The sequence below is a fragment of the Ctenopharyngodon idella genome, chromosome 3, assembly GCF_019924925.1.
Source record: "Ctenopharyngodon idella isolate HZGC_01 chromosome 3, HZGC01, whole genome shotgun sequence".
Taxonomy (NCBI): Eukaryota; Metazoa; Chordata; class Actinopteri; order Cypriniformes; family Xenocyprididae; genus Ctenopharyngodon; species Ctenopharyngodon idella.
In genome coordinates, this window is record NC_067222.1 from 56,529,358 (window position 1) to 56,551,968 (window position 22,611).

Consider the following 22,611-nt stretch of genomic DNA (forward strand, 5'->3'; position numbering starts at 1 on the left):
AATAATCAGCGTCAATGCACCTATTTTTTTTCACTGATTGTGAGATATGATGGTCCTGTGGTGTATTTGTTGTTTATTATAGTGTTGTGCTGTGCTCAGATCCTGATCACGCTGCTCCCCTGAGGAATATCCACTGTTGCCCATCAAAGGCTATTGATTTCGTCTTTAAACTTTTGATTCTATTTTTTTTCTGTTCTAAAAGAGTGTTCTATTCTGTTTAATATGGAGCCCCGCACATGACATGAAAGAAAAAAAATTAAATCGTCCGCGCGACTTACTAATTCGTTCCCTCGATTTACTAAAACGTTGTTATGTGTGCCCTGGGTCCGTGCTCTATTTTCATTATATGGACTACATTTCCCAAAGTTCCCAGCCTAGGAACCAATCATGCACTCACACCTGTTTCCCATCAGTGACCCTTTATAAGCTGCACACACACACATTGCTGAGTATTGTTTCTACCTTGTTTTACCTTGTTTCCGTGTATTTCTGCACTGAGGCTTTCCCCTGACTGTTCCGGAAAAGATTCAAAGCTTCGAGAGTGTAGAGAACAGCGCCATCTGGTGCTTATTTAAAATAAAGCAGCCAGAAGCCTGTGGAAGGAGCTCTGTCAGAGGAAGCAACCACAACACAGTCCATAGTTTCAGTGTACAAATAAAAGCCTTACATGATTGTGTTTAATTTGTCCATTAAATAAATTCATTTACCCATTAAAGTGTGGCAATAAAATATATGATTCAATAAGATCTAATGTACTCTCTCTCTACACACACACATAGTGAATAAGGACATTGTGTGATAGGATCATCTGTTATTAAATGTGCTTATGACACTTGGCAGTGATAGTGCTTGTGTAACTGTAGGAATTACAGAAAGGTGATCAACTTTTTAATTATTTTTATTGAGAAATAAAAGCTGTTTCACAGTGTTGGGGCTGAGTCTATTTCTTCTCTTAGACAGTACTTCCCCAGCCTTAGAGAACACTCTTTCACATGGTACAGAGGAGGCCGGGGTACAAAGAAACTGTAATGCCAATGTATATAGATGGGGGTAGACATGTTTCTGCACTCTCCAGTATTCAAGTGGATCTTCAGCTCTTTGTGTGTTTGTCTCTGTAAGGTATCCACTTCTACGGTCCCATCCCCCCACTGACTGAATATAAGACACATCAATGGTCAACAATTATAAAATAAATAAAAAATAATAAATAAATACTTGAGCTTGGTGTGGGCTGTTGGGTTGATGATGGTGCTTCTGTTGACTGAGTGCTTGATGATGTGGATGGTCTTTCATCTTCGGCCATGATGACATTAGCACATTCTGCTTTTAGCTGTTTGACAGCCTCTGCCATTTTAGTTTGGTTAAGGAAACCCAAGGATTTAAATCTTGGGTCCAGCAGAGTTGGCATGGTCATTATGCTGAGGGGCTCCATATTCCAGATATGTTCCCTCAGATGCCTGATGAGTTTTTCAGTTAATTCCTTTGCGATGTCCGTGGTTAACCTATGAAATACACAACCCGGTCTCATAAGAAAAGATGTATCCGTGGGAACGTTTTTGCGAGTGGGCGAAATACGTACCAATGCGTACATATCACTGCAGTTTCCAACAGAAATGAACGCTAGAGGCAGTAAAACGGCAAGCGCTTTTGATCGTTTTCATACACAGTTACGATTACGGGGTCAGATTATGGATTAACAAAGACTCGTTTTCACGTCTCCTTTCACAATATTATGTTATGACTTCAAAATGCTGTTTTACCAAAGTGCACGAATTGTAAACAAATACATTTTGGATTTTTGTACTTAAAAGATGAGGAAGCCTCGGGTACGAATCCCGTGAAAGGCGAGTCATGGTAAAAGAGGCTCAAAGAGAAATCTAAACAAGCTAAAACGGCATGATTATGGAAGCTTTTTATGTCACATTTGCTTTTGTTAACACTATCGGATAGGTTTAGGTGTAGTGTTGGTGGTACGTTATTTTAAAAAGCAATAGGGTGCAAGTTTCAAATCAGAACTGCGGTGATTCATATAAAAACCAACGTCATAAAAACGTACCACATTCACGTTTATCTGTTCCGGCAAAAAAAAAAAAAGAACACGCTTTTAGCGCCACTCAGTGGACATTTCACATCGAAACTGCAGTGATATGTACGTATTGGTACGTATTTTGTGACCCACGGGTACGTTTGTCTAATGAGACTGAGTTGGAAATACAAAATTATTTACTCAAATATAACAAATAAATAACGCGAAAATAACAAATAAATTAAAAAGACATCAAAACATTGATGACATTTGCTAATGAGTATTCTGCATGAATAAAAATAAATACCTGATTTGTTCAACCTGAATGAATGGTGAATCATTTATAGCAAAGGAATTACTTTGGAGCCAGACACTCGTTTTTCCTCAGACAGCTCTACTGTGGCCAGGAGGAATGGGGCAAGAACACACAGAATTTGCTGTATGGCTTCATAGTCCTTTGCATGAAGTGGAGCTATATCAGTTTTAAGTGAGGCAAGGGATGCTCCCACAGTTTGCCTTTCCTTATGCAGCCGTTGAAGCATGTGAAAAGTGCTGTTCCAGCATGTTTCCACTTTATTCACTAGTTTAAGAAGTGGCCTGTTCATCTCTTGCTGCACCTGGGTCAACATTTCTTTGGCAGAGGTGCTGCTTCGAAAATAGGTGACCACTTTTTTTTGCTTTGTTCCAAATGTCACACAGAGCTGGTACCTGATCAAAATACTTTTTAACAATGGTGTTAAGTGCATGTGCAATGCAAACTGAATGTCTCACTTGCAGATTTCTTGCACAAGCAATCATGTTTGCTGCTGCATCTGTGAAAAGACATTTCACTTTGTCTTTGATTGCCCACTCCATCATGCCTGTTTGGGAACTTCTCAACATCCAACAACACTGTATTTAGCTTATCACTGTCATCAATGTAATGGCAGGTTATTGCAAGATATGCAGCTGTGTTGATAGAAGTCCACATATCCGATGTTAAAGACACAGCAGTTGCTTTTTCCATGTTAGCCTTGGCCTTCCTCTTTGCTTCTTCATATTTTGAAGCCACCATTTTCTTTAAAGCCTTTTTGAGTTAACAAAACATTAATAGGAAAATTGTATTATACCCTAGAGAAAAAAGTACACTTTATTGTATTTTAAATATATTCCTTTTTTCTAAAGTACGTTGCAAATATACTAACAAAAAATGTACTATCTTTGAATATATAAAAAGTATATTAGCATCATATTTTCACAATACAACTTTTAACACACTTTAAAATAATTGTACTTTAGTATGTTTTCTAAAAAATATATTTTAGAAAAATATACTTGAAGTGTAAGTTTAGTTTATTTTTTAAAAGTGTATTTATTTGCACTTTATAAAAATATATTTCAAGTATACTTTAACTGTGTGCTGAAAATGATCATTGTAACAATGCACTGAAAGTATATTTAAAAAATACATTATTTAATATCCTGAAGTTGTAGTGTATCTAAAGTTAAATTTGAGTATATTTTTTAAGTTTACTTATTCATCCTTGGAATTAATTTTATCACTTGTGCTTATTTATTTCAGTTTGACTAATGCATTACAAGCCCATTTAATATATGCAGTGTAGCCTACAATTTCCAAATATGTGTAAATATGTTTAATAAGTTTACACTGGCAGAATCATTTTACAATCGTACACACAAATCTATATTGAACAGCACACCAGCAGTACAAGTAACATTACATGCGAAAAAATTATGTTGAGTGGTTGAACTTGAGACTTATCAGAATTCAAATGTCTCTTCAACTCGGTCTGTGACCAATCAGATTTTGTTGCTCACTGCCTTCGGCCAATCAGAGCTGCTGACGTCACGGTCCTCATCTGAATCCCCCTCACTCAGTCTCTCAGGGGGTTTTCAGGTGAAGTATAATGTCGCAATGTATAATTTATTTAATAAAACACTGAAAGTGCAATACATCGCTCAATCTTGGGAATTCTGACCAGTTCAATCAAGTGACATCGCAGACCGACAGATGGCGACGACAACCGGCTAGGAATTTAATGGCCTACACGATCCTGAAAGAATCGGAGAAAAGTTGTAGGCTACCAGTACTTTTTGAGTTTGTGTGTGGTGGTTTATGGCACATGTTTGTATGCAGCACCAAAACATTCATATGATTGGTCAAATCGGCCTGTATTCTGTACAATATTAATTCATAAAGAGTTGTATGCTTGACTATGTACCGAAAACAATATCGACATGCCATACTGATACAGTTCCCTGCTGCTAATTCTCATTTACTGTTCAAAAATAGTATTGGTTCAATGTAGGATTTAGACAGACTATTGTAAACGTGAATAAAGAGTTGATCATGCTGTCTGACCTCGTATCTTTTGTATATTCTGTCAACAGATGCTGTTCTTCACGAGTTTCTGCGGTCACTGCCTCTGTGTAAGCGGCCATCAGAACTTGGGTAAATTTGGTTTTATATTCGCATATTCGGACTTCCGCATAGGCTACAATAACTTTGTACACTACATTGGACATTCAGTGGACGTTTGCAAGTAAGTAAATAATACTTGCCCATTTTGATCGATTGTGAAAAATGTTGTAGGGTTACAATTGTTGGTTGTAAATATCATGTCGCTGTTTAGAATTTGCAAACATGTACTTTATTGCACATTATTAGAACGTTCTTAAACGCGGAAGTCCGAATGTGCGAATATAAAACCAACTTTACCCAAGTGCCATCAGACACAATAATGAGAAGCTCATCAGAAAATGGAATATAATGTGTAATTTGTATTTGTATATAGAGGGTCACCATTGGTCCAATAATTTTTTTCTTTAATGAAAACGGTTTTGCTGAAACCATGTTAAGTTTAAATAAAAACCATTGGATTTGTTGATGAAATATGTCTCTTCATTAGTGATGTTGCTACATTTAATTTATTTTAATGGCCTTGGGGGAAAAAAAGCATTCAACTTTGGGAAAATGTCACCTAAGTAATTAATTAAATGGTAGCACAATTATAATACTGCATTGTGTGAGATTATGTAATTCAAAGTACAGTAGTCAACATTTAAAGTGGATCAAAAAAGTTCAGCAAAGTTGTCCTAAGAAGAAGGTTTTAGGACAACTTTGATTAAAGGTTTTGATCCACTTCAAATGTTGACTGTTATTACTTATACTTTGTATAATATAAAGTGTATTGTTATTGACTGTAAAGTGTGTAATTTTTAGTACTTGGAATAAGGCAAAGGTACTGAGCATACAGTATATTACTGTAAAATAACATATTCATTGTATATTGCTTGTGTGTTCGGAAGACACTCGTAATTAATTTGTAATGTACTTAAATCACAAATAAAGTACACTTTAATATCACTAATCAAGCATGTAATTAGTCCCTACACAGGCATATACTTAAAGTGTACTAAGTATGCTTGAAGTTGTTCCAATTTAGCACACAAAAGTACACTAAATATACTTAGAGTTGTGCTTTTATACAACTTAATTACATCTAAAATATACTTAGTACAAAATTAGTTGTTTCAAAACAGCACACTTTAAGTTAACTAATCATTAACACACTTGAAATATACTGAAAATTAGTCTGGCTGCAAGTATACTTAGCATACTTTTTTTTTCACTAGGGTATGGTCGCATCATGTCTGAGGAGTGTTAGGAGTTGAGCTTTTTTTTTTTTGATGGTGCACTGTATACAAAGAAGCCACTTAGGTTCAAAGTCAATTTGGGGTGACCAATGGGAGAACTGCGTTTTGGGTGACCAGTGGCCCGGTTCACTGGAGGAGCGGGTTGGCTGGGACAGTAAGGCTGCTTTCACACCTGAGCGTTTGTTTCGGAACCTGGTGTGTTTTCACCCTTGGCTTGGTTCATTTGGGCATATGTGAACGCGGCGATCGCGCTCGGACCCGCACCAAAACAATTGCTCCGAGACGGCCTGAACGAGGTGGTCTCGGCCCGATTGCAAACGAACTCTGGAGCGGTTCGCTTGTGGTGTGAAATCTGACCCAACGGACCAGCGAACTAAACGACGACATGTTTCGTAGTGGGAAATGCAGCAGTGTTTGATTCTGTGAGGGAGCACATTACTTGCTGCAGTTAAAAACCAAAGAGCACCTCATCATCTTAAATCATCATCTGTTGTGTAATTGCGCTTCTCCGTGCAAGTCTGCAAGAACGCTGTCCCGATGAAGCCTTGATTGATCGCTGCATTATAACATTCATAGTGTTTCCATGTGGCTCGACACTGTTGGCCTACTGGACAGCGCTGAGAGATACAGAGGGAGTGCGCCTGAATTCGATTTCGGGCGTCCAGTGGCCCGGTTCTCTGGAGGCGCGGGTTGGCTGGGACACTAACCCGGGCTTAATAGCGCGGTGTTCGGCTGGTGAACATTTAGGGGTGCGGTGGTGTCTGGGGGTCTTGGCCGGAGATGGTGAGGGGTAAGTGGGGTAGGGTGGTGGGTGATGGCGGGGGTGTGTGTCCGGAGGCCTGGAGCTCCAAGTTGGCTTGGTTCCAGAGTTATGGCCGGTCAAAGCTCCAAGTCGGCTTGGTTCCCAAGATACGGGCGGGTACATGAAAGGACCGTTGGCAGATGAGGTAAATAACAACCGTTCTGATCCAATGTAGTGAAACAACAGATGATAGTGGGGAATATAGTGGCAGGATGTGAAGACAACAAGCCACACTGTGCAAACCGTGCTCTTCCCCTGCTCATGCCTTGATGTATACTCTTTAAAACACAAGGTGTAATGCTCACTCCATCCATAACTGGTCCGTGTTAAGGCTGCCTGTAACTGCTGGTGTAGGATCGGTTTCTCCTATCCTGTACAGCCAAATAAGTAGTCAGTTGTGTTAGAAGCCTCAGTGTCTGCAGGAAACTTCCTGCATGATTTTATCTTGAGTGATGTAATACTGATGCGTTTTATCTTTGCAGGTTACCGGTAAAAGGGTGCCCTTATGTTTTTTAACGAGAATTGATAAGGCAATGTATATTCTTGAGAAATCCTGGTTAACTAGAAAAAGGGTGTAGGACAACGGTTTCTCATTCTCAGGATGTCAGATAACAAGACAAAATGTCCAAGACAAACCACAGATGGCAAAAGCGCTCTTGCTTTAATTTATAAACCATTGGAGTCAATACACAGATGAGAATTTTATCATCATGAAATTATATATTGGGGAATTATTCTGTTGACATGACATGATATTCTGGGGCATGACTATTGTGTATTTTGTTGAGACATTGTTAGATTTAGGGCAGGGGTGGGTAGGGTAGGTGCCAGATAGGCCTACATGGAAAGAATTAAATGTGAAATCGATATATTATATATATATGTATGTATATATAAGATACCTTTTCTTACCAATAAACATGTGTGGCAAAAATTATATAAGCAGCAAAGTTATAAAGGTATTTTAAGAAACTCACTTTTTAAATCACAAAAAAATATCAACACCCTTTGCGTCATTTATCGGTTAATGTTACGTCACTTTTCAGTTGACATTAAAGGTTTCTCACTAAAAGCAATAGGTTACCGGCTTGTCGATTCGTTCGGCACATTTCTCTTGGATGTGCGGCAATATCGAATGCTTTGGGAGGGAGAAGTGGTTTACAGAATTGAAAGAACATAGTGAAGTGGGTCAATTTACACTATTTAGGATTTGGCAACATGTATCTGAGAGTTAAACAGCAGTCAAAGTGAACACAATACAATGTTGTTGTTGTTGTTTTTGTTTGTTTTTCCCCACATAGGGCTCACAGAGAGTTTTAAACCTTGTATTAGGCTACGTTTCCGTAGATACCGAACAGAAGTCTGAGATTTGACATGTTTCCTAGCTTCCACACCTCCATGTACTATCATAACCTAGTCAACGCCCACTTTGGTGTATTTGTGCTTTAAAAGGCAGCCTGCACACCAAGTAAGTCACTGTTCCTAGCAGAGCCACAGGAAGCTGCTTCAGGAACACTTACCTTCTCCAGCATCTCTCTCCTTGAGTCGTCATTCAAAATGAGCAAGATCACTGTTTTTAGCAAAGAGGGCTTTGAGGGCAGAAAAGCTGAATTCAAGAACGATGTCCACAACTTAGAAGGGCTTCAACGACGTCATCTGCTCCATAAAAGTCATTGGCGCACCATGGGTAGCGTATTATGACAAGAATTTTGCTGGAAAGCAGCGGGTGTTTGAGGAAGGAGAGTACGCCACCCTTGATGACAAGGGCAAGTTTTCATCCCTCAAGATAGTCACAGATGACCTGGACAACCCTGAAATCCAGCTGTTCGAGCACATCAACTATCAAGGAAGATGTGTGACCCTACACAATGAAACCAATCTTCACGACATTGCTTTCAGTGATGTAGCTTCTTCCCACAAAGTGAGCGGTGGTGTCTGGGTGCTGTACGAGCACATCAATCGTCAGGGTTCCCAGCTTATTTCTTTCCCTGGCGAGGAAGTTCCCAGCTATGTGCCGCTCTCCTTCAACGATGTGGTCAGCTGTGTGCGCCCCTTGCTGCCGAAGCCATAGACAGCATCATTCGAAGTACGCTTTCTGCAGCTGAACATGAACTGGAATCCTTTTGGAAAGAATGAGGCAGGTGGTGGGGAATGACTGATTATGACCAGAAACTTAATTTGACTGTGACTGCAATTAGTCTGAAGAAACTTCATGCAATCAGATTCAAATTTATCATTTAAGGATATCTGTTTAAAGACATACTGTACATGTTAACTTGGCAAATGTTATATAACGAGGATGAAGTTTACTAGAAAAAGTTTTATGCTGCTGTTTAATTGGCTTATCATCAGTATCAGTTAAAGTATGTAATAAAATACAGTCTTGGACTTGTTACTGCTCTAGTACAGATCCTATTGTATTTGATTGTATTTTCCCTGTTTGATGAGAGTGAAATATTAAAAGGGATTTTGGATTTATATTATGCTGAGAAAGAGACAACGAATGCTGTTTTATTCTGTCAGAAAATAAAGAGTCTTAATGTAACACTCCTCGTTATCCTCTTTTTTGTACGTTTTCTTTATTTTTTTTCTTTCACGCAAGTGACTTACGATTGAGGAACACAACAAATGATTAATCTAAAGAGGCAATAGACACAAGAAGTGCTATTAATACAGAGTTTCAGCCATCCTTCGGGATAGTACAAGCTAGAATAGGGAGGGATAAAGGAATAGTGAGACTCCCAGATCTTCTGGGAGAGGTGGGATGTCTGGAATAGACCAGTGAGGACTGACAAGTGTTGAAACCGATACACACTGATAAACTCAACACGTTCCAAACCCAAATGGTTTTCTTATTTCTGCAAAACGCAGAAGATAATATTCTGAGAATGATCCCATTTTATTTTGCATTAACAAAAATTCTGATTTTTTCAGAACGTCTTTAGTGTTCCACAGGAATGCACACAGGTTTGGAAAGACACAAGGCGAGTGAATTATGACAGAATCTTTGCTGTGGTCTCAATGCATAATAATAGTAATTATGAATGAATCATTTTTGGATGGATTACAATTGTAAACAAGGTAAAGGCCTTTAAAATGACCAGATTAAAATGGCATACAGCAGATGTACATTAGGCACGCGCGAGTCTGTAATGCTAAACCGTGTATGTGTAGCGTTTTGCACAAGCACATTTCATAGAAGTTTTACGAGTGACTGTACTCTTTTTAACTTTTACACATTAAAGAGACTGGTCTTGTATTTTCTTGGATGTTTATTAAATAAAATTGTGTGAAACATTACATTGTCGTCTGATACCCGTCTCAGCCACCACGTATCTGTGTGCTTGTGGTACTTTGTGTACCTGTGGGTCCCCGGCCAATTTCCGGGGTGGCGTAGTCCAGTTATTGCCATAATTGGCTTAATTGTGTTAAGCTTTTGATAGCAGAATGCCACAATACTTTAAGATGAATTAATTCAAGGCAGTTATCACATTCATTGAACTATTTCAAACACTGGAATTAAAGAGCACCAACGCAAGCAATACTTCTCGTACAAAAATTAACCATACTAAACTCTTACTATAAAACCATGAAAAAAAACAAAACCAGTTCGCCTTAAGTATTTGATTTATAACTATTATATGAAAGGTAAGTTATACTGCTGTTTAATCATCAGCTTGGTTTGTTTGTCCATGTCTTGTATGCTCTTAGTTCAATAGCTTGTTTTATAAACTGTTATTTTTTCAAATTGTGAAGCGTTGACCAATTAAACAAATTACTGATACCTAGATATACAGACCAGCAAATTGCTAAATCTTGCCTATAGTATGAAGACGATGAGTAATTAGGTTATCTAAATTACAGTAAACCTAAGTCAATGCTCGCTAGGCCTGTCACGATAAGTACTTTTAAAGACAATTTTATGCCACTGAATATATAATCATAATATAAAAGCATAGGCCTACACACTTTCAAAAGAAAAAAAACATTTAATTTTTTAGATCAGGGGTGATAAAGAGACATGGGGCAGGGACCCCCGATACAAAATGTGTGAAACATAGCCTCTGATATTAATAGAAAACAATCATATTACGCTAATTATATTATTTTAATGTTGTTGTTGCCTCATTGTCTGTATATTTTCATACATTTTCAAATTTTGCAAAAGATTTATGCATCATAACAAAAATATTTTGCAATTAAAATCACAGTTTATTAAGTTGTCTTAATTATTTGCAGTTTCATACATTTTCCTTTTACAGTCAGGTGGACTATTATACAATTACATGAATTTCAGCTTTAATTAATAGAACTTTACATTTAATTTTACAGCTAGGTGGACAATTATACATTTACATAACCTTCAGCTTCAAGCTTTATAGAACTTTACATGTTCATTTTACTGTCAGGTCGTGTACCATGGGCGAGGCTTCAGCACCCCTAAAACTTGGAGTAAGAAATGTTGTTATTCTAAAATTTTTGTTCGTCTTTTACAAGGTTAAATAATGTCCAAAACATACACCGTAGTTTGTGGTTTAAAATGTATGTGTTAAGGATGAAAATGAAAACATCCCCCTTAGCAAATGGTGTCCTCCTCTTCTCTTCTTCTTCTTCTCCTCTGTACCCGCACCGCTCAGCACGACCGTCATCCAGCGCGAAACACACGCAGAGTGAGAACCCGTTATGTTGTGAATCAACTGAGTTGCTCCAAAGCTGTCTCACACTTCTTTCCTTTTACCTAGAGTTGTTCCGATTCCGAAACCATATCGGTGAGTACTGGAGTCAGTATCCTGAATCACCATGGTACACCTATAATAAGTGTTTATTTTCGGACTATTTTAGTCCAGCGGGTCGCCGCCGCTGTGGAGTAGCACAGGACCTGGGTGACTCGTCCATAGTCATGCACGGAGAGAAGTAGCGCCGGTTACAATGTTCTTCCGCGAGACGCCTGCAGTTCTGTTTATTAACTGCTAGAGCGAAACAAAAACAGCAGCGCGACAAATAAACTGCGTACGTGTGTCTCTGTTGTTAAAGTTTATCGTTAATTTGATACTCATTTTAACAATCGGGAGTCATGTAAACATGAAGCCCTGGCGTTTGGACCAGAGTGAAAACAACGACATATCACTGTATAACACCAGTATGTGTGAAAACACTCACTGTGGCTTTTTAAATGAATTGTTATTCATTCCTAGATTTATATCTGTTATTTTTCAGTTGTGGCTGACTATCAAACTAGACAATAAAAGAAAGTTTAATGTTTTTCTTTTGCTGTATTTATTCATTCCTCACACACAGAGGATTTAACCTGAACCATGCTTAACTCCTGAACTCCTAGCATTACTCTCTCTCTCTCTCTCTCTGTGTGTGTGTGTGTGTGTGTGTGTGTGTGTGTGTGGCCTGCCAGTGAGCAATGGACATACGACAGTTCTTTAAAAGAAAAAAGACAGATTCAGGTGAGAGACTAGGGACAGTCCATAATGACCTCTGTCTTGTTTTTTTTTTTTTGTTCTTCTGAAAAGTGTTAAGCAAGCTAAAGTAACAGATAATGCAAACCAGCTGTTGTTGTATCAAATTACTTATCTAGCCAATGGTCCCCTGCTTTTATTTTATATTTATTTATTTCAAACCCACAATGGAGAATACAGCTTCACTTGTGAAAGGAATTTGTCATTTAAAAAAGTTTCTAAGCCCAATAATAATAATAATAATAAAGACATATGACATATGAATAATAAAATGACACGCCTCTGTGTGCCTTTTGATCATATCCTTAGAATCATTTTTGTGACATGACAAACTGACCTCAACTCTCCTGCCTATAATATATTTGTGTATGATTGTCAGTGCCAAGGGAAAGAGAGGGAGATGGAGAAGGAGAAAGGGAAAGGGGGAGCATGCAGGAAGAACCAGGTGAGGAAACAACAATAAATTGACACATAGTGAATAGTGGCAAGCAAAACAGTAACTACTCATACTCCTATACTAACTTATTGGCATTAAGTAGCCTATATTACATTTACTTTTTGTAACATTATTTTACACCACATTTTTTCATAATAAAGGAGGAGGAAAACAACAGGGAGAGTCCATAAGGGATGAGAGGGAATTGACTAGTGAAAGAAATGAAGAGACAGAGGGAGTGCAACATAGAGACCACCAAGCCAAAGCAGCAGAGACAGAAGAGAGCTGTTCAGACTTAGGGGATAAGGACACTGGTCCTAAACAGTTAAAGCTGTCTCAATACCCTCATACTCAGTTTGGCACACAAAAAAGAGCCTTTCATTGCTATGCACATGAGTTAAATCTTGTTTTATGTCACACATGCAAAGCTGTCTCTGAAGCCACAGAGTTCTTCAACATGCTGGAAAGTCTCCATTCTTTCTTTAGTGTCTCCCTTGTAAACCACCATAAGTTTGTGGACACTCAAAAGAAGTTAGGGTTGCAGCCAAGAGAACTTGTGCAGTTGTCAACTACACGCTGGGCATGCCAGCTTCATTCAGTGACTGCAGTGATTGATAATTTCCCTGCTATCATTGAGTGCCTCTCCACAATCAAGACACCTACAGCAGTTGGATTGAGGGCAAAACTCAGTAAATTCTCCTCAGTGTATTTGCTGATGGTTTTCCACACTCTCCTGTCTGTAACAGCGGGTTTACACAGATACCTACAGAAGGAGACCATTGACATTGCCCAAGCAGTGACATACAAAAATGCAGTGACTGACACCATGAAGCAGAAACGCAGTGATACCACTGCTGCAGATCTGTACTCCAGAACAATAGCTATGTGTGAGGCAAACCAGATAGCAGTAGAATCATCCTCAGGACAGAGGCGGAAGACAAAGAGAACGGATGAATATGTTGTTGAGTCAACTTGTGGGGCAGGCAGTGAAACCTGTGGCTCTTCAGAGTCTGAAGATCTCAAGAGGAAACTTTTGTTTCCTTGTCTGGACCGAATGATCTGTGAACTTGAGAGGCGTTTTTCTGGTGTGAATGAGGATGTGCTCAATGGAATTCAGGCATGCAGTCCAACCTCAGGCCATTTCTCGTCGGAGCCTCATCTGACAGCACTGGCTCTGCATTACCATATTGAACTTAAGTCAGAGGAAGTGATAGTTGCAAAAAACTTTCTGAAGCGCAAGAGTGAGGCTGGTACAGTTCAGGACATGCTAGCAGTGTACAAACTCCTAGATTCGGAAATGTTCCCTTCACTGAAAGCTGTTATGCAGGTTGCCTTGACAATACCAGTTAGCAGCTGTACATGTGAGCGGTCTTTTAGCGCCTTGCGTCGGCTCCATACATGGCTCAGGAGGACCACAGGCCAAAGCAGACTCCAGCACCTAGCTGTGATGTCTATTGAGAAGGAGTTGCTTGAAAAAACTGAACACCAAAGGGTCATTGACAGGTTTGCCACCCTCAAAGTGCGGCGACATAGATTAACTCTCCCAAAGTAGAGCCAAATGGGATTCAGGGGAAGTACTTCAAAGATTTCCCTCTCTTTCTTTTTTTATATCTTTACTTTCTAAGTATTTTCAAAACCTCTGTAAATAATCTGGATTGGACTTTTTGGTTTTTTTTTTTTTTTGCTCTTGATGTGAAGCTTGTTTTATTATTTATTGATGACTTATATTGGTTTATGAAAGTTCAGACAGGCGTGGAACCAGATATGTTAGAGATGGCCATTTGTAAATAATTTACAGAAGATGAATTACATTTTGTTGTCCAAGTACCTGTTACTTTGTTCAATGACTATAAAGTTGAATCTAATCTAACCAATCTGATGACTGTTGATACAAAAGGAGGCACATGGAGTTAACGGTCAGGAAAACCAGCTGAGTGAAGAAGGTTTTGTGTTTGTCACAGGGGGCTGTCTGTGTGAACTCTCACAATTAAGCTGGTGTTCTGAAGGTCTCAAAAAAAAAGAAAAAAAATTCTGGATTTTGGAGTTAGTTGAATCAATGTTAAAATAATAAAGTTATTTTTCAATAGACATATTTTTTGTTTTTGTCTGAAAAGAGGGTGGGTGGTGGCAGAGAGGCTCATTGGGTGCTCAGCACCCCTAAAGCTCTGACCCTAGAATTGCCCCTGGTGTATAGTTAATTGTGAGATTTGTTTAGGGAGGCTGGACAAAGGTGGGCACCATTCAGATGCACTTATAAAAGGGACTTTCTGCTTTTGATTCTTTTTGCCCTAAAAGAAAGTTTCTACAGTGCTGATAGGCCTGTAAATCTTAAGAGTTGGATTTTCTGTATTTTTACTCTCTTGGGTGTGGGGATATTCATAATTAATTTACTTGAATCATGTGTGGGATTTACAGCACTTAACAGTTTAAATGAGTTTATCAGGGAGAGTGATCTGGACTCTGGGAGGTTGGGCTGATCTTTGTGGTTTTGGGGAAGAAGGTGAGGCCTGTATGGGCCTAAGAATTTCCTTGGGGTCTAAATGATTATTTTCCTCCTCATCATTATCAAAAGACCAGTCCCCATGTTGCTGTGGAGGGTTAACACTGGTCCTCAGTGTTAATAAAGTGGGTGAAGTTTGTACTTCAATGTGTTGAACGTTCTTTTAGGGTGAACAGAGACCTGTGAGGGTATTAAAGAGGCAGGACCACGGTATTGAGTCGGGGGAGAAGTTCCTGCTTGAGCATATGTGTGTGGGCTGGATGTTGCTGCTCCAGTTTCATCCACTGGATGTTGCTGGTGAGTCACATGTTCTGCTTCAAACAGTTCAGCGGTGATGAGAGCTTCTGCTCAGTAGTGTCTGCATCTACTTTGCCTCGGTGGTTCTTTTCTGCCCATGTGGACGCTTTCTCAAAAGCTCGTATGATACACTCTTATGGAGTACAATTACTCTTACTCCATAGGCTATTATTGTTTTTAGTATTATCATTGTTTTGTATGAAATAACATTTTATCAAGTAAGATTTTTTTTTTTTCAATTTTTTGTATTATTCAAAGTATAGTAAGCTATACATTTTTTTTAAATTAAGCATTACTAAGTGTAATCGTTAACTAATAGTTGGAGACTCAGTTTTGAGGAGGGACCCAACACCAGCTTTCCTGCGATCAGAGGCTTAAAGTCAAGTGCAGAAAAAGGTTTAGGGATGAACAGAGTAATTTAGTTTGTGTATAAATATGGACAATGCGCATTTGTTGTAATTATGAACTTCCTACTACTATAGAAACAAAATGATGGACTTTCAATAATGTGTCTATTACAGATTCCCAACAAACTGTCCATACCGGCGTGATGACTACGATCTTCAACTAGATGGAACTGGATCAAATATTTTGACTGTTGCAATCTCAGTCGGACTTATGAACTCTAACACTGCCTGAATCATAATCTTGCACTGTTCGCTGTTGGCCAGAGGAGAACTGGCCCCCCGACTGAGCCTGGTTTCTCCCAAGGTTTTTTTCTCCATTCTTATCACCTGTTATATATATATATATATATATATATATAAAATAAATATGATAGTAGTAATAAACTACTTGATAAAACAAATATAATTACAGCTTGTCTTCGGAAAACCAAACGGAAATAAATGTCCCAATTAGGACTATGGGTGGAAGTGAGACCATGGTTCCTTAAAGATGGATTCATGGATATGGATTGCATCATAACAACATCACTGTCATAACAAAAATGTTCTAAAAGTGCTAAACATGCTATTTGTTTCTCAAAGTTTAATGAGAAATTATTGGCACAACAGTAACTAGCTTGTTCTGAGTGGTTGTTAGATGGATGCTTTCTGGCCTGACTTAATAAATCCACTCACAAATCTATATGAGATTTATTATACTCCAGGGCCGCGTCACATCGTAAGCCAAAGTAGACCACAGAGACCCTTTTGAATAGTTTTTTTATTTATATTTTTTATGAAACTTTGGCTCACAATGCTTTTGGGAGTCAAGAAGTTCTCTGTGATTATAAAATAAACACAGGGATTCTGGGTTTCTAGGTGTCATCAACCTAGAAATAACTTTGAACTCTCCAGTTGACTTGACATCTCGTAGCAAACTCTGATCTCTATCCCTCTATTAGATCTGACAGTTGACGCTTCTATGTGTGACCTCTTAACCAATGATTCACTGTAGCTATACAAGGACTATCTAAAACGAATATGTAAAATTGCATATAATAATAAAGGAAAGAAAAGGGTAATACAAAAATTAATTCAGGATTAAATTATCATTGAAAATGAGTTATCTGTTTTGTCAAGTCATTTATTCCTTTAATTTCCTATTTTTTATTTATTTGTTTATTGTTTATTTATTTAAAATTGTAAAACTCTTGGCTAATGTGCTGACAATTAAATGAAAATCAATTCATTCTAATTATCAATATGCCCGCTGTGTCAGTTCTCTTTCCTTTCAAAGTTTTTCTGAATAGATCAGAAGTCTTGCAATGCATTTTTTCGCTGTAAACACACTCCTTTGTTTCGGTCCCTGATATTTTGGATCATTCGTCCCTGCAGGATTTTTCTCTCTGCGTTTTTGCACGAATGGCATTCCTTTAGAGAGGCAAGATGCCCCTTGATTATGTGAGTTTTAAAGTGCCTGAAAACTGCTTCCACTTCTTGCTTTGCCCATGGCTTTTTCACATAGTTCGGCCTGATAGGTGCTAAAAAGAAACAAATACAAATAAGATCAAAATATGTTTGTAATTATTCCTCCACCTCAAATTAGTTGCATTGTGATATTGCTGTTTTACTTAAATTTATTCTAAATGGTCTTACAAATTCAGCTTATACCTTTGTTTGCAGTGACCACAGTATGGTTTCCATGGGTTCACCTGTAAATAAGAATTTGGAGGGGGAAAAATGGCTTATTTCATGCATTTTAAAATAATAGTTCAAGCAAACAATGACCAGCCAAACAACCTCTTACATTACCATTTATAAGCAGCATGGAAATAACTGGTCTCTTACAAACCAAGCCACCTTGTCATGCAAATTTAACATAACTAAGAACATGATGTCTTGATCTTTTGAAATAAACATTTAAAAGAGCAGCAAGCTTTTGTATTTTTCTATTGAAATGTGTTTTTAAATAAAGCACATTGAATTAAATATCATTTCAGACTTTAACTTTCATTCATCCAGATGTTGCTCATCTTCACATGAATCTTCACTGTCACTCTCATTGACTTCTGCAAATTCTAGATGAGGGGGACAAATACAATAAAAAAAATAAAAAATAAATTAAATGGTTATAAAAACATAGGTCTGATTGTGTGGCTTATTTACTAAATTATAAAGCTTGTTACAAACACACCCATGAATTGTATTCTGGGCTGAACAATATTTGCATGTGATTTTTTAATTAAAGTGCCCATATTATGCTCATTTTCAAATTAGCGGCTAGAATACATTCAAATGATTTTAATGTCCTTATTTAATGAGTTTAATAACAGTGTTCCCAACACATTCCTGTAGCCCCATAACACTGCACATTTTGGATGTGATAAATTTTCATATTTATTATCATAAATAGATCCCTCAAGTATGTCCAGTTAGATTCACTGAGCACATGAAGTTACATTAACTGCATCAGTCCCATAGAAGAAATGTGACTTAATACTGTTATATTAATGTCACAACTAAACAGCTAGATATGAACAAACACATTGCTTACAAAATGATTCAGTGGAAGAAGTCTGGCAAGTGCCATTTGATGGTATGTCAGGAGTAGGTGGAGGAATAGATGGTGCTGGACAAGTGGAGAGATGGTGGTATTTCCTCTTTATACCCTCCTCTGGCTCACTGTCTGAATTTCACTGTCTGTACTCGCCGAAGATTTGCCTAACAAACAAAACAAATTACATCTGACCATAGTGAATTTTGGGCATGGTTAAATGCATAATGAATATGAGCCTATTGGTATGTCTCAGTGACAGCCCCCTGTTACATGAAAAAAATCTATATTGCTATAGCAGAATTAATAAAACTTTCGTATGGAATGTGTGAACTTGGAATGTGATGAAAGTTTAACTTTTGAAAAACGCACCTCGACATCTTGCATTTTCTCATGTTTTTAGATGCACAGACATGTTAAGTTATTTTAACTTAAGTTGTTTCTACTGGCTGCAGGTCTACGCAGTCATCGCACCAGCAGTGAGAACTGTTAATACCCTTTTTGAATCGATTGTGGTGCCGTTAAGTTAATTTTAAGCTGAATAAGGCTAATGTAATGTAGCTAATGTGTTTTGTATTATATTTGTGTACCTTCACAGTTGTGTGGGATGAGGACTTCAGTTTTCCTCCTCCATTCCCCAAAAGAAAGACTTTGAGGTGTGTGAGCTCCACCTCGTCTTTGATACAGAGCTCACACTGAGCCTCGTCTCTCCAGAGAGAAACTTCAGCAGCTTTTGGTCCAGGATGGGCACATGGCTGCCTTGCACATCGGTCATCTTCACTGGTTGTATCTGCACAATGACAGCTCAGCAGTTATAGTACTAGAAGTACATTAACAACACTGTGATATTGTACTTGTCTGGATCACTACTAAAATGTTATAGATATTATATTATTTCCCCTGCATTGCTGGTTTTAAAAACAAAAAGAAAATAATGAAATAATTTTCATCTTAGATCACCCTTTCTTTGGCTAAATGATCTGTCATTCTTTTTTCTTTTCTTTTTTTTTTTTTACCTTGTAAGGCTACATTTTTAAAATGGGGAAATTAGTTTGTACTGATCAGTTGTACTACTTGTAAAATCACACTGAAAAAAGTTGTGATTAAAATCATGAATCGTGATTTATCTGGAAAAAAATCTTGATATATTTTTTTACCATATTGCCCACCCCTAGGTTATCTATATATATATTTAAGTTATCTAAATATTGTGTAATCATTTCTAGTAGTTGGGAAAACTCAAATTCTAGCTGTGACATGTCTGTGAGAGGAGTCTTCAGTTACCAAATAAGATGTTTTAGCTCTCATTACAGCGGCTTTACATCCCCTCGCAGCATGTATTTTTGCTGACACTCTTGGGTACTTTACTAATTGTGAAAAGTGAGGTACAGCGCACTACCATCTTGTTTTTGTGTTGTGCTGAAGGAAGTCATGTTGGTTTGGAATGACATGACATAATTTTCATCTTGATTTTCATGCCTTTACTTACAGAGAGAAATGAACCTGATAACCAGAATAACTATAATAATTGTCGACTTCTATAGGCTATATTCTGTGATATTGAAATAACTCACTTTTTCAATTTCCCCTTTGAGACTCAAATAGTCTCCCCTGGCGAATAGGTTGTTGTCTTTTCCCCCGTGACCAATGTTTTCTCTAAGCTGTGAATAAATGCCACGCAGAGGACAGACGCATGGGTTTCCCTCATTCGTCATAGGATTCCCCTGCCATCAGGACATATAAAACTCTTAACACAGCTTAAAGGACTCGTACAGTGATATAAAAGACCAAACTCACACCTCATTTGTGATGTAGGTTATACTATATAGACTTCAAGAAAGCAGATATTGGCATAAAGTTGTTTTGACACTGAACGTTTGATATTCACAAATTTAGGGACCGTCTCTAAAGTTATGACATTGGTATTCACGTTTCTACCTTCAATAGCGTCTGAAGAAAATGACTTACAGTCACAAAACCAGCTGTAAAGTGTTCATCTAGGTGTCATGTCAAACAGTGATGGCCCTACTCTCTCAAACACACATTGTTACACTGTTAATTTTATTTTTCCTGCTCATATATTATCCTGCTCATACAAATTTTACATTGTGTTGCCAAAGCATTTATATGCAATATTACATGTATTGTAATATTGTAATTTTTATTTCAAAAACATTTGGCATTAATTTACTTACATAAAAATCTAGTCAAAGTCTTTTGTTTTTCTTGAAACTTACAAGCAGGTGTTTGATGATTTTTCAGGACAGAGGGCTGTGTATGTGGCATTCCTCTACGGTTGTGTTGCTCGTCGAATTGAACTTGAGAGACTTGATGTTCCCCTTCAGGCGAGTAATTTTCAGTTTGTCGTTTAGGTGAATCGTGGTCAGGGCCTGATCACGCCACAGGGACACGTCAAGACGTTTAGATCCACTTTGGATGGCCAAGTCCAAGATGGAGTGGTCATCCTCGTAACCTGCAGCTTTAAAATAATGGTACATTAAAAGTCAATATGATAACTTACAAATGTTTAGAAATAACTTGTAAATGTTGTTGTTTTATGTGTGTTTGATAGAGTTCTGACAAGGTTAAAATTACTCACATTTTCCACCATCCCGTCAAGTGTAAGGTATCCCCCCGGGAAAAGAGGTCCTGGTCTAGCCCGGCGACTTCAAGGGATGGAGGAATGAGGGCCTCTTTTGCAAGCTTCTCTTCCTCCTCTGTCAGTGAGAGGGGAGAGGAGAGGTAGATTGCCGTGTTTTGCCCAACAAACAGATGTTCTGGCCTGTATCGGGAGGACATGGTGTGATTTTTTTTACAAAGTATGTCACACCCTCTTTAAACACTGCAGTGTATGAAGAGGACTGACACATGCACAGTTCCTCCACTTGACAGAGCACTAAGTAGGTGCTTTCTTTGTGCCTGGACAAATCACACTATTGACCAGCTGGAAATTTAGGGTATTTGTTTTCATGTAGCTCATTACACATTTGACCTGATAGGACCAGGGCTTTTTACAGCTTATCTTTACAGCAGTTTTCAGTGTAGCATGACCCTTCAGAAGTCATTATTATATGCTGATTATCTGCTCCATTATCAATGTTGGAAACAGTTGTGCTGCTTAATATTTTTTGGGAACCTGTGATACTTTTTTCAGGATTCTTTAAATAAAAAGTTGATAAAGAACAGAAAAGATTTTGAAAAAAATGCTAACAATGTAAGTCTTTACTATCGCTTTTTAACCATTTAAAAGGGTGGTTCAGTGTTTTTTCTAGGCTTGGTTGTGTTTTTGGGGCGCAGTTTAACTTAATGCTTAATGCTTAGTCTTAATGCTTTGTTTTTTTTTTTAAAAAAGCCGTATTTTTCATATATTTTACCTTTATTCTACACCTCTGTTTCCATTGTAATTTGAAAGGCTCATTTGACTTCCTGCTTCTATGAAGCCACTCCCTCCAAAATACGCAATGTGCTCAGATTGGTTAGCTGGCCCAGTGTATTGTGATTCGCTGAAGCGTCCGGAAACGCCACGCCCCTTTACCATTAGTTGTTACATGTGCTTCTTTGGAAATGTAAATAATGGCGTCTATATTGCTGTATCAAATTGAACCCGAATCAGATCCAGATGAAGAGGGTCAAGCAGAAGCTCTGCAATCGCGGCTTTTAAAGGACGTTTATGAATGGTATTTCATTTAGTATTTGTGTCAAAGTGTTTAGATATGCTGTCACTGCTGTTTGTTAGCTTTCAATATACAGTTTTATCCTGATTAAAGCTTTACTGTAGCCGAATACATGACTGAGTAGTAGCATTTTTGTAAAGGTATCATTTAATTTATAGTATGATCAACTGTTTGTCTATGAACATAAAGTTTGTTGGTGTTTGTTAAAGTATGCACTAGAATTTAGCTAACTGGCTAGCGAAACAAAAACGCGTTAGTCTTTGTTTACGTCCTTGATGCAACCAAAAAATAGCAACAGAACTCTACGTTTAAAAGACATGTACAAACAATAAAACGTACTTACAGTTTGAAGCCAATAAACAGCAGCTTCTGCTTTTAAAGTGGGAACTGCTTCATCTTTCAGTAAAAGCCTTTGAGCAAATCCAGCATTGAACTCGTCTAGATTCTGGAAGCTGTCTTCCAGTGTAGAAAATATCACAGATTATAATGGGTTCTATTATCTTTTGACGCGTCACGTCCGGTGTACACAGCTCTTCTGCTGCTCCACATGGCCTCGCCCACTTTGTTGCGTGTTCCCGGGGGCGTGTTTTGCAGGGTTTATGATGTCACCAACCCGGGAAGAAGCTCATTGTAGTCCAAACCGGTCGTTTTTGTAGGCATTAAACTGCCATAACTTTAAAAGACAATATCTCCGTTTGCATTGAACTTTCAGCGCTGTAACTTTGCAGATACTGTTTATGCTCAAGCAGCAACATTACACACTAACTAAAGTTAAAAAAGTGAAATCGCAATGAACCACCCCTTTAAGAGT

At 38.0% G+C, this 22,611-nt stretch overlaps 1 long non-coding RNA gene across 1 annotated transcript; it reads right to left on the reverse strand.

Annotated features, from left to right (window-relative positions):
- Positions 1-16,268: 16,268 nt before the first annotated feature.
- On the reverse strand, positions 16,269-19,895 carry LOC127508961 (uncharacterized). The gene is made up of 5 exons (XR_007929040.1): positions 19,701-19,895; positions 18,717-18,916; positions 18,127-18,293; positions 17,244-17,650; positions 16,269-17,113 (listed from the first exon to the last, which is right to left on the reverse strand). It is a non-coding gene; the product is annotated as an uncharacterized LOC127508961 (long non-coding RNA).
- Between the last annotated feature and the right edge of the window lie 2,716 nt (positions 19,896-22,611).